Source organism: Limanda limanda, unplaced genomic scaffold (assembly GCF_963576545.1).
Source record: "Limanda limanda unplaced genomic scaffold, fLimLim1.1 SCAFFOLD_41, whole genome shotgun sequence".
NCBI lineage: Eukaryota > Metazoa > Chordata > Actinopteri > Pleuronectiformes > Pleuronectidae > Limanda > Limanda limanda.
In genome coordinates, this window is record NW_026870520.1 from 618,527 (window position 1) to 630,000 (window position 11,474).

Sequence of the window (11,474 nt, forward strand, 5' to 3'; positions counted from 1 at the left end):
TAAACAGAGTTTGACCCTCTGACATGACCCAGGATATCGTATTTGATGCAATGACACCCTCATTTTATTCATTTTTATCCGTTTTTTTCACGTTTTTCACGTTTTTAACACATTCTTGTATTTCAATGAAATTAGACACAGAGGGAGCCAGGACATGGCTCCTAACACACAGGGACACAGTTTGACACGCTCACATGACCCAGGGCATCCTATTTGATGCAGTGACACTGTCATTTTATTCATTTTTATCCGTTTTTTTCCACGTTTTTAACCATATTATTGTTTATCAATGAAATAGAAATGCGTGTTAAACAGAGTCTGACCCTCTGACATGACCCAGGATATCGTATTTGATGCAGTGACACCCTCATTTTATTCATTTTTATCCGTTTTTCACGTTTTTAACACATTCTTGTATTTCATTGAAATTAGACACAGAGTGAGCCAGGACATGGCTCCTAACACACAGGGACACAGTTTGACACGCTCATATGACCCAGGGCATCCTATTTGATGCAGTGACACTGTCATTTTATTCACTTTTATCCGTTTTTTTCCACGTTTTTAACCATATTATTGTTTATCAATGAAATAGAAATGCGTGTTAAACAGAGTCTGACCCTCTGACATGACCCAGGATATCGTATTTGATGCAGTGACACCCTCATTTTATTCATTTTGATCCGTTTTTCACGTTTTTAACACATTCTTGTATTTCATTGAAATTAGACACAGAGGGAGCCAGGACATGGCTCCTAACACACAGGGACACAGTTTGACACGCTCACAAGACCCAGGGCATCCTATTTGATGCAGTGACACTGTCATTTTATTCATTTTTATCCGTTTTTTTCCACGTTTTTAACCATATTATTGTTTATCAATGAAATAGAAATGCGTGTTAAACAGAGTTTGACCCTCTGACATGACCCAGGATACCGTATTTGATGCAATGACACCCTCATTTTATTCATTTTTATCCGTTTTTTTCACGTTTTTCACGTTTTTAACACATTCTTGTATTTCAATGAAATTAGACACAGAGGGAGCCAGGACATGGCTCCTAACACACAGGGACACAGTTTGACACGCTCACATGACCCAGGGCATCCTATTTGATGCAGTGACACTGTCATTTTATTCATTTTTATCCGTTTTTTTCCACGTTTTTAACCATATTATTGTTTATCAATGAAATAGAAATGCGTGTTAAACAGAGTCTGACCCTCTGACATGACCCAGGATATCGTATTTGATGCAGTGACACCCTCATTTTATTCATTTTTATCCGTTTTTCACGTTTTTAACACATTCTTGTATTTCATTGAAATTAGACACAGAGTGAGCCAGGACATGGCTCCTAACACACAGGGACACAGTTTGACACGCTCACATGACCCAGGGCATCCTATTTGATGCAGTGACACTGTCATTTTATTCATTTTTATCCGTTTTTTCACGTTTTTAACCATATTATTGTTTATCAATGAAATAGAAATGCGTGTTAAACAGAGTTTGACCCTCTGACATGACCCAGGATACCGTATTTGATGCAATGACACCCTCATTTTATTCATTTTTATCCGTTTTTCACGTTTTTCACGTTTTTAACACATTCTTGTATTTCAATGAAATTAGACACAGAGGGAGCCAGGACATGGCTCCTAACACACAGGGACACAGTTTGACACGCTCACATGACCCAGGGCATCCTATTTGATGCAGTGACACTGTCATTTTATTCATTTTTATCCGTTTTTTTCCACGTTTTTAACCATATTATTGTTTATCAATGAAATAGAAATGCGTGTTAAACAGAGTTTGACCCTCTGACATGACCCAGGATACCGTATTTGATGCAATGACACCCTCATTTTATTCATTTTTATCCGTTTTTCACGTTTTTCACGTTTTTAACACATTCTTGTATTTCAATGAAATTAGACACAGAGGGAGCCAGGACATGGCTCCTAACACACAGGGACACAGTTTGACACGCTCACATGACCCAGGGCATCCTATTTGATGCAGTGACACTGTCATTTTATTCATTTTTATCCGTTTTTTTCCACGTTTTTAACCATATTATTGTTTATCAATGAAATAGAAATGCGTGTTAAACAGAGTCTGACCCTCTGACATGACCCAGGATATCGTATTTGATGCAGTGACACCCTCATTTTATTCATTTTTATCCGTTTTTCACGTTTTTAACACATTCTTGTATTTCATTGAAATTAGACACAGAGTGAGCCAGGACATGGCTCCTAACACACAGGGACACAGTTTGACACGCTCACATGACCCAGGGCATCCTATTTGATGCAGTGACACTGTCATTTTATTCATTTTTATCCGTTTTTTTCGCGTTTTTAACCATATTATTGTTTATCAATGAAATAGAAATGCGTGTTAAACAGAGTTTGACCCTCTGACATGACCCAGGATACCGTATTTGATGCAATGACACCCTCATTTTATTCATTTTTATCCGTTTTTTTCACGTTTTTCACGTTTTTAACACATTCTTGTATTTCAATGAAATTAGACACAGAGGGAGCCAGGACATGGCTCCTAACACACAGGGACACAGTTTGACACGCTCACATGACCCAGGGCATCCTATTTGATGCAGTGACACTGTCATTTTATTCATTTTTATCCGTTTTTTTCCACGTTTTTAACCATATTATTGTTTATCAATGAAATAGAAATGCGTGTTAAACAGAGTCTGACCCTCTGACATGACCCAGGGCATCCTATTTGATGCAGTGACACTGTCATTTTATTCATTTTTATCCGTTTTTCACGTTTTTAACACATTCTTGTAATTCAATGAAATTAGACACAGAGGGAGCCAGGACATGGCTCCTAACACACAGGGACACAGTTTGACACGCTCACATGACCCAGGGCATCCTATTTGATGCAGTGACACTGTCATTTTATTCATTTTTATCCGTTTTTTTCCACGTTTTTAACCATATTATTGTTTATCAATGAAATAGAAATGCGTGTTAAACAGAGTCTGACCCTCTGACATGACCCAGGATATCGTATTTGATGCAATGACACCCTCATTTTATTCATTTTTATCCGTTTTTCACGTTTTTCACGTTTTTAACACATTCTTGTATTTCAATGAAATTAGACACAGAGGGAGCCAGGACATGGCTCCTAACACACAGGGACACAGTTTGACACGCTCACAAGACCCAGGGCATCCTATTTGATGCAGTGACACTGTCATTTTATTCATTTTTATCCGTTTTTTCACGTTTTTAACCATATTATTGTTTATCAATGAAATAGAAATGCGTGTTAAACAGAGTTTGACCCTCTGACATGACCCAGGATATCGTATTTGATGCAATGACACCCTCATTTTATTCATTTTTATCCGTTTTTCACGTTTTTCACGTTTTTAACACATTCTTGTATTTCAATGAAATTAGACACAGAGGGAGCCAGGACATGGCTCCTAACACACAGGGACACAGTTTGACACGCTCACATGACCCAGGGCATCCTATTTGATGCAGTGACACTGTCATTTTATTCATTTTTATCCGTTTTTTTCACGTTTTTAACCATATTATTGTTTATCAATGAAATAGAAGTGCGTGTTAAACAGAGTTTGACCCTCTGACATGACCCAGGATACCGTATTTGATGCAATGACACCCTCATTTTATTCATTTTTATCCGTTTTTCACGTTTTTCACGTTTTTAACACATTCTTGTATTTCAATGAAATTAGACACAGAGGGAGCCAGGACATGGCTCCTAACACACAGGGACACAGTTTGACACGCTCATATGACCCAGGGCATCCTATTTGATGCAGTGACACTGTCATTTTATTCACTTTTATCCGTTTTTTTCCACGTTTTTAACCATATTATTGTTTATCAATGAAATAGAAATGCGTGTTAAACAGAGTCTGACCCTCTGACATGACCCAGGATATCGTATTTGATGCAGTGACACCCTCATTTTATTCATTTTGATCCGTTTTTCACGTTTTTAACACATTCTTGTATTTCATTGAAATTAGACACAGAGGGAGCCAGGACATGGCTCCTAACACACAGGGACACAGTTTGACACGCTCACAAGACCCAGGGCATCCTATTTGATGCAGTGACACTGTCATTTTATTCATTTTTATCCGTTTTTTTCCACGTTTTTAACCATATTATTGTTTATCAATGAAATAGAAATGCGTGTTAAACAGAGTTTGACCCTCTGACATGACCCAGGATACCGTATTTGATGCAATGACACCCTCATTTTATTCATTTTTATCCGTTTTTCACGTTTTTCACGTTTTTAACACATTCTTGTATTTCAATGAAATTAGACACAGAGTGAGCCAGGACATGGCTCCTAACACACAGGGACACAGTTTGACACGCTCACATGACCCAGGGCATCCTATTTGATGCAGTGACACTGTCATTTTATTCATTTTTATCCGTTTTTTTCCACGTTTTTAACCATATTATTGTTTATCAATGAAATAGAAATGCGTGTTAAACAGAGTCTGACCCTCTGACATGACCCAGGATATCGTATTTGATGCAGTGACACCCTCATTTTATTCATTTTTATCCGTTTTTCACGTTTTTAACACATTCTTGTATTTCATTGAAATTAGACACAGAGTGAGCCAGGACATGGCTCCTAACACACAGGGACACAGTTTGACACGCTCACATGACCCAGGGCATCCTATTTGATGCAGTGACACTGTCATTTTATTCATTTTTATCCGTTTTTTCACGTTTTTAACCATATTATTGTTTATCAATGAAATAGAAATGCGTGTTAAACAGAGTTTGACCCTCTGACATGACCCAGGATACCGTATTTGATGCAATGACACCCTCATTTTATTCATTTTTATCCGTTTTTCACGTTTTTCACGTTTTTAACACATTCTTGTATTTCAATGAAATTAGACACAGAGGGAGCCAGGACATGGCTCCTAACACACAGGGACACAGTTTGACACGCTCACATGACCCAGGGCATCCTATTTGATGCAGTGACACTGTCATTTTATTCATTTTTATCCGTTTTTTTCCACGTTTTTAACCATATTATTGTTTATCAATGAAATAGAAATGCGTGTTAAACAGAGTTTGACCCTCTGACATGACCCAGGATACCGTATTTGATGCAATGACACCCTCATTTTATTCATTTTTATCCGTTTTTCACGTTTTTCACGTTTTTAACACATTCTTGTATTTCAATGAAATTAGACACAGAGGGAGCCAGGACATGGCTCCTAACACACAGGGACACAGTTTGACACGCTCACATGACCCAGGGCATCCTATTTGATGCAGTGACACTGTCATTTTATTCATTTTTATCCGTTTTTTTCCACGTTTTTAACCATATTATTGTTTATCAATGAAATAGAAATGCGTGTTAAACAGAGTCTGACCCTCTGACATGACCCAGGATATCGTATTTGATGCAGTGACACCCTCATTTTATTCATTTTTATCCGTTTTTCACGTTTTTAACACATTCTTGTATTTCATTGAAATTAGACACAGAGTGAGCCAGGACATGGCTCCTAACACACAGGGACACAGTTTGACACGCTCACATGACCCAGGGCATCCTATTTGATGCAGTGACACTGTCATTTTATTCATTTTTATCCGTTTTTTTCGCGTTTTTAACCATATTATTGTTTATCAATGAAATAGAAATGCGTGTTAAACAGAGTTTGACCCTCTGACATGACCCAGGATACCGTATTTGATGCAATGACACCCTCATTTTATTCATTTTTATCCGTTTTTTTCACGTTTTTCACGTTTTTAACACATTCTTGTATTTCAATGAAATTAGACACAGAGGGAGCCAGGACATGGCTCCTAACACACAGGGACACAGTTTGACACGCTCACATGACCCAGGGCATCCTATTTGATGCAGTGACACTGTCATTTTATTCATTTTTATCCGTTTTTTTCCACGTTTTTAACCATATTATTGTTTATCAATGAAATAGAAATGCGTGTTAAACAGAGTCTGACCCTCTGACATGACCCAGGGCATCCTATTTGATGCAGTGACACTGTCATTTTATTCATTTTTATCCGTTTTTCACGTTTTTAACACATTCTTGTAATTCAATGAAATTAGACACAGAGGGAGCCAGGACATGGCTCCTAACACACAGGGACACAGTTTGACACGCTCACATGACCCAGGGCATCCTATTTGATGCAGTGACACTGTCATTTTATTCATTTTTATCCGTTTTTTTCCACGTTTTTAACCATATTATTGTTTATCAATGAAATAGAAATGCGTGTTAAACAGAGTCTGACCCTCTGACATGACCCAGGATATCGTATTTGATGCAATGACACCCTCATTTTATTCATTTTTATCCGTTTTTCACGTTTTTCACATTTTTAACACATTCTTGTATTTCAATGAAATTAGACACAGAGGGAGCCAGGACATGGCTCCTAACACACAGGGACACAGTTTGACACGCTCACAAGACCCAGGGCATCCTATTTGATGCAGTGACACTGTCATTTTATTCATTTTTATCCGTTTTTTCACGTTTTTAACCATATTATTGTTTATCAATGAAATAGAAATGCGTGTTAAACAGAGTTTGACCCTCTGACATGACCCAGGATATCGTATTTGATGCAATGACACCCTCATTTTATTCATTTTTATCCGTTTTTCACGTTTTTCACGTTTTTAACACATTCTTGTATTTCAATGAAATTAGACACAGAGGGAGCCAGGACATGGCTCCTAACACACAGGGACACAGTTTGACACGCTCACATGACCCAGGGCATCCTATTTGATGCAGTGACACTGTCATTTTATTCATTTTTATCCGTTTTTTTCACGTTTTTAACCATATTATTGTTTATCAATGAAATAGAAGTGCGTGTTAAACAGAGTTTGACCCTCTGACATGACCCAGGATACCGTATTTGATGCAATGACACCCTCATTTTATTCATTTTTATCCGTTTTTCACGTTTTTCACGTTTTTAACACATTCTTGTATTTCAATGAAATTAGACACAGAGGGAGCCAGGACATGGCTCCTAACACACAGGGACACAGTTTGACACGCTCATATGACCCAGGGCATCCTATTTGATGCAGTGACACTGTCATTTTATTCACTTTTATCCGTTTTTTTCCACGTTTTTAACCATATTATTGTTTATCAATGAAATAGAAATGCGTGTTAAACAGAGTCTGACCCTCTGACATGACCCAGGATATCGTATTTGATGCAGTGACACCCTCATTTTATTCATTTTGATCCGTTTTTCACGTTTTTAACACATTCTTGTATTTCATTGAAATTAGACACAGAGGGAGCCAGGACATGGCTCCTAACACACAGGGACACAGTTTGACACGCTCACATGACCCAGGGCATCCTATTTGATGCAGTGACACTGTCATTTTATTCATTTTTATCCGTTTTTTCACGTTTTTAACCATATTATTGTTTATCAATGAAATAGAAATGCGTGTTAAACAGAGTTTGACCCTCTGACATGACCCAGGATACCGTATTTGATGCAATGACACCCTCATTTTATTCATTTTTATCCGTTTTTCACGTTTTTCACGTTTTTAACACATTCTTGTATTTCAATGAAATTAGACACAGAGGGAGCCAGGACATGGCTCCTAACACACAGGGACACAGTTTGACACGCTCACATGACCCAGGGCATCCTATTTGATGCAGTGACACTGTCATTTTATTCATTTTTATCCGTTTTTTTCACGTTTTTAACCATATTATTGTTTATCAATGAAATAGAAATGCGTGTTAAACAGAGTCTGACCCTCTGACATGACCCAGGATATCGTATTTGATGCAATGACACCCTCATTTTATTCATTTTTATCCGTTTTTCACGTTTTTCACGTTTTTAACACATTCTTGTATTTCAATGAAATTAGACACAGAGGGAGCCAGGACATGGCTCCTAACACACAGGGACACAGTTTGACACGCTCACAAGACCCAGGGCATCCTATTTGATGCAGTGACACTGTCATTTTATTCATTTTTATCCGTTTTTTCACGTTTTTAACCATATTATTGTTTATCAATGAAATAGAAATGCGTGTTAAACAGAGTCTGACCCTCTGACATGACCCAGGATATCGTATTTGATGCAATGACACCCTCATTTTATTCATTTTTATCCGTTTTTCACGTTTTTCACGTTTTTAACACATTCTTGTATTTCAATGAAATTAGACACAGAGGGAGCCAGGACATGGCTCCTAACACACAGGGACACAGTTTGACACGCTCACATGACCCAGGGCATCCTATTTGATGCAGTGACACTGTCATTTTATTCATTTTTATCCGTTTTTTTCCACGTTTTTAACCATATTATTGTTTATCAATGAAATAGAAATGCGTGTTAAACAGAGTCTGACCCTCTGACATGACCCAGGATATCGTATTTGATGCAGTGACACCCTCATTTTATTCATTTTTATCCGTTTTTCACGTTTTTAACACATTCTTGTATTTCATTGAAATTAGACACAGAGTGAGCCAGGACATGGCTCCTAACACACAGGGACACAGTTTGACACGCTCACATGACCCAGGGCATCCTATTTGATGCAGTGACACTGTCATTTTATTCATTTTTATCCGTTTTTTTCCACGTTTTTAACCATATTATTGTTTATCAATGAAATAGAAATGCGTGTTAAACAGAGTCTGACCCTCTGACATGACCCAGGATATCGTATTTGATGCAGTGACACCCTCATTTTATTCATTTTTATCCGTTTTTCACGTTTTTAACACATTCTTGTATTTCATTGAAATTAGACACAGAGTGAGCCAGGACATGGCTCCTAACACACAGGGACACAGTTTGACACGCTCACATGACCCAGGGCATCCTATTTGATGCAGTGACACTGTCATTTTATTCATTTTTATCCGTTTTTTTCCACGTTTTTAACCATATTATTGTTTATCAATGAAATAGAAATGCGTGTTAAACAGAGTTTGACCCTCTGACATGACCCAGGATATCGTATTTGATGCAATGACACCCTCATTTTATTCATTTTTATCCGTTTTTTTCACGTTTTTCACGTTTTTAACACATTCTTGTATTTCAATGAAATTAGACACAGAGGGAGCCAGGACATGGCTCCTAACACACAGGGACACAGTTTGACACGCTCACATGACCCAGGGCATCCTATTTGATGCAGTGACACTGTCATTTTATTCATTTTTATCCGTTTTTTTCCACGTTTTTAACCATATTATTGTTTATCAATGAAATAGAAATGCGTGTTAAACAGAGTCTGACCCTCTGACATGACCCAGGATATCGTATTTGATGCAGTGACACCCTCATTTTATTCATTTTTATCCGTTTTTCACGTTTTTAACACATTCTTGTATTTCATTGAAATTAGACACAGAGTGAGCCAGGACATGGCTCCTAACACACAGGGACACAGTTTGACACGCTCATATGACCCAGGGCATCCTATTTGATGCAGTGACACTGTCATTTTATTCACTTTTATCCGTTTTTTTCCACGTTTTTAACCATATTATTGTTTATCAATGAAATAGAAATGCGTGTTAAACAGAGTCTGACCCTCTGACATGACCCAGGATATCGTATTTGATGCAGTGACACCCTCATTTTATTCATTTTGATCCGTTTTTCACGTTTTTAACACATTCTTGTATTTCATTGAAATTAGACACAGAGGGAGCCAGGACATGGCTCCTAACACACAGGGACACAGTTTGACACGCTCACAAGACCCAGGGCATCCTATTTGATGCAGTGACACTGTCATTTTATTCATTTTTATCCGTTTTTTTCCACGTTTTTAACCATATTATTGTTTATCAATGAAATAGAAATGCGTGTTAAACAGAGTTTGACCCTCTGACATGACCCAGGATACCGTATTTGATGCAATGACACCCTCATTTTATTCATTTTTATCCGTTTTTCACGTTTTTCACGTTTTTAACACATTCTTGTATTTCAATGAAATTAGACACAGAGTGAGCCAGGACATGGCTCCTAACACACAGGGACACAGTTTGACACGCTCACATGACCCAGGGCATCCTATTTGATGCAGTGACACTGTCATTTTATTCATTTTTATCCGTTTTTTTCCACGTTTTTAACCATATTATTGTTTATCAATGAAATAGAAATGCGTGTTAAACAGAGTCTGACCCTCTGACATGACCCAGGATATCGTATTTGATGCAGTGACACCCTCATTTTATTCATTTTTATCCGTTTTTCACGTTTTTAACACATTCTTGTATTTCATTGAAATTAGACACAGAGTGAGCCAGGACATGGCTCCTAACACACAGGGACACAGTTTGACACGCTCACATGACCCAGGGCATCCTATTTGATGCAGTGACACTGTCATTTTATTCATTTTTATCCGTTTTTTCACGTTTTTAACCATATTATTGTTTATCAATGAAATAGAAATGCGTGTTAAACAGAGTTTGACCCTCTGACATGACCCAGGATACCGTATTTGATGCAATGACACCCTCATTTTATTCATTTTTATCCGTTTTTCACGTTTTTCACGTTTTTAACACATTCTTGTATTTCAATGAAATTAGACACAGAGGGAGCCAGGACATGGCTCCTAACACACAGGGACACAGTTTGACACGCTCACATGACCCAGGGCATCCTATTTGATGCAGTGACACTGTCATTTTATTCATTTTTATCCGTTTTTTTCCACGTTTTTAACCATATTATTGTTTATCAATGAAATAGAAATGCGTGTTAAACAGAGTTTGACCCTCTGACATGACCCAGGATATCGTATTTGATGCAATGACACCCTCATTTTATTCATTTTTATCCGTTTTTTTCACGTTTTTCACGTTTTTAACACATTCTTGTATTTCAATGAAATTAGACACAGAGGGAGCCAGGACATGGCTCCTAACACACAGGGACACAGTTTGACACGCTCACATGACCCAGGGCATCCTATTTGATGCAGTGACACTGTCATTTTATTCATTTTTATCCGTTTTTTTCCACGTTTTTAACCATATTATTGTTTATCAATGAAATAGAAATGCGTGTTAAACAGAGTCTGACCCTCTGACATGACCCAGGATATCGTATTTGATGCAGTGACACCCTCATTTTATTCATTTTTATCCGTTTTTCACGTTTTTAACACATTCTTGTATTTCATTGAAATTAGACACAGAGTGAGCCAGGACATGGCTCCTAACACACAGGGACACAGTTTGACACGCTCACATGACCCAGGGCATCCTATTTGATGCAGTGACACTGTCATTTTATTCATTTTTATCCATTTTTCACGTTTTTAACCATATTCTTGGTTATCAATGAAATAGAAATGCATGA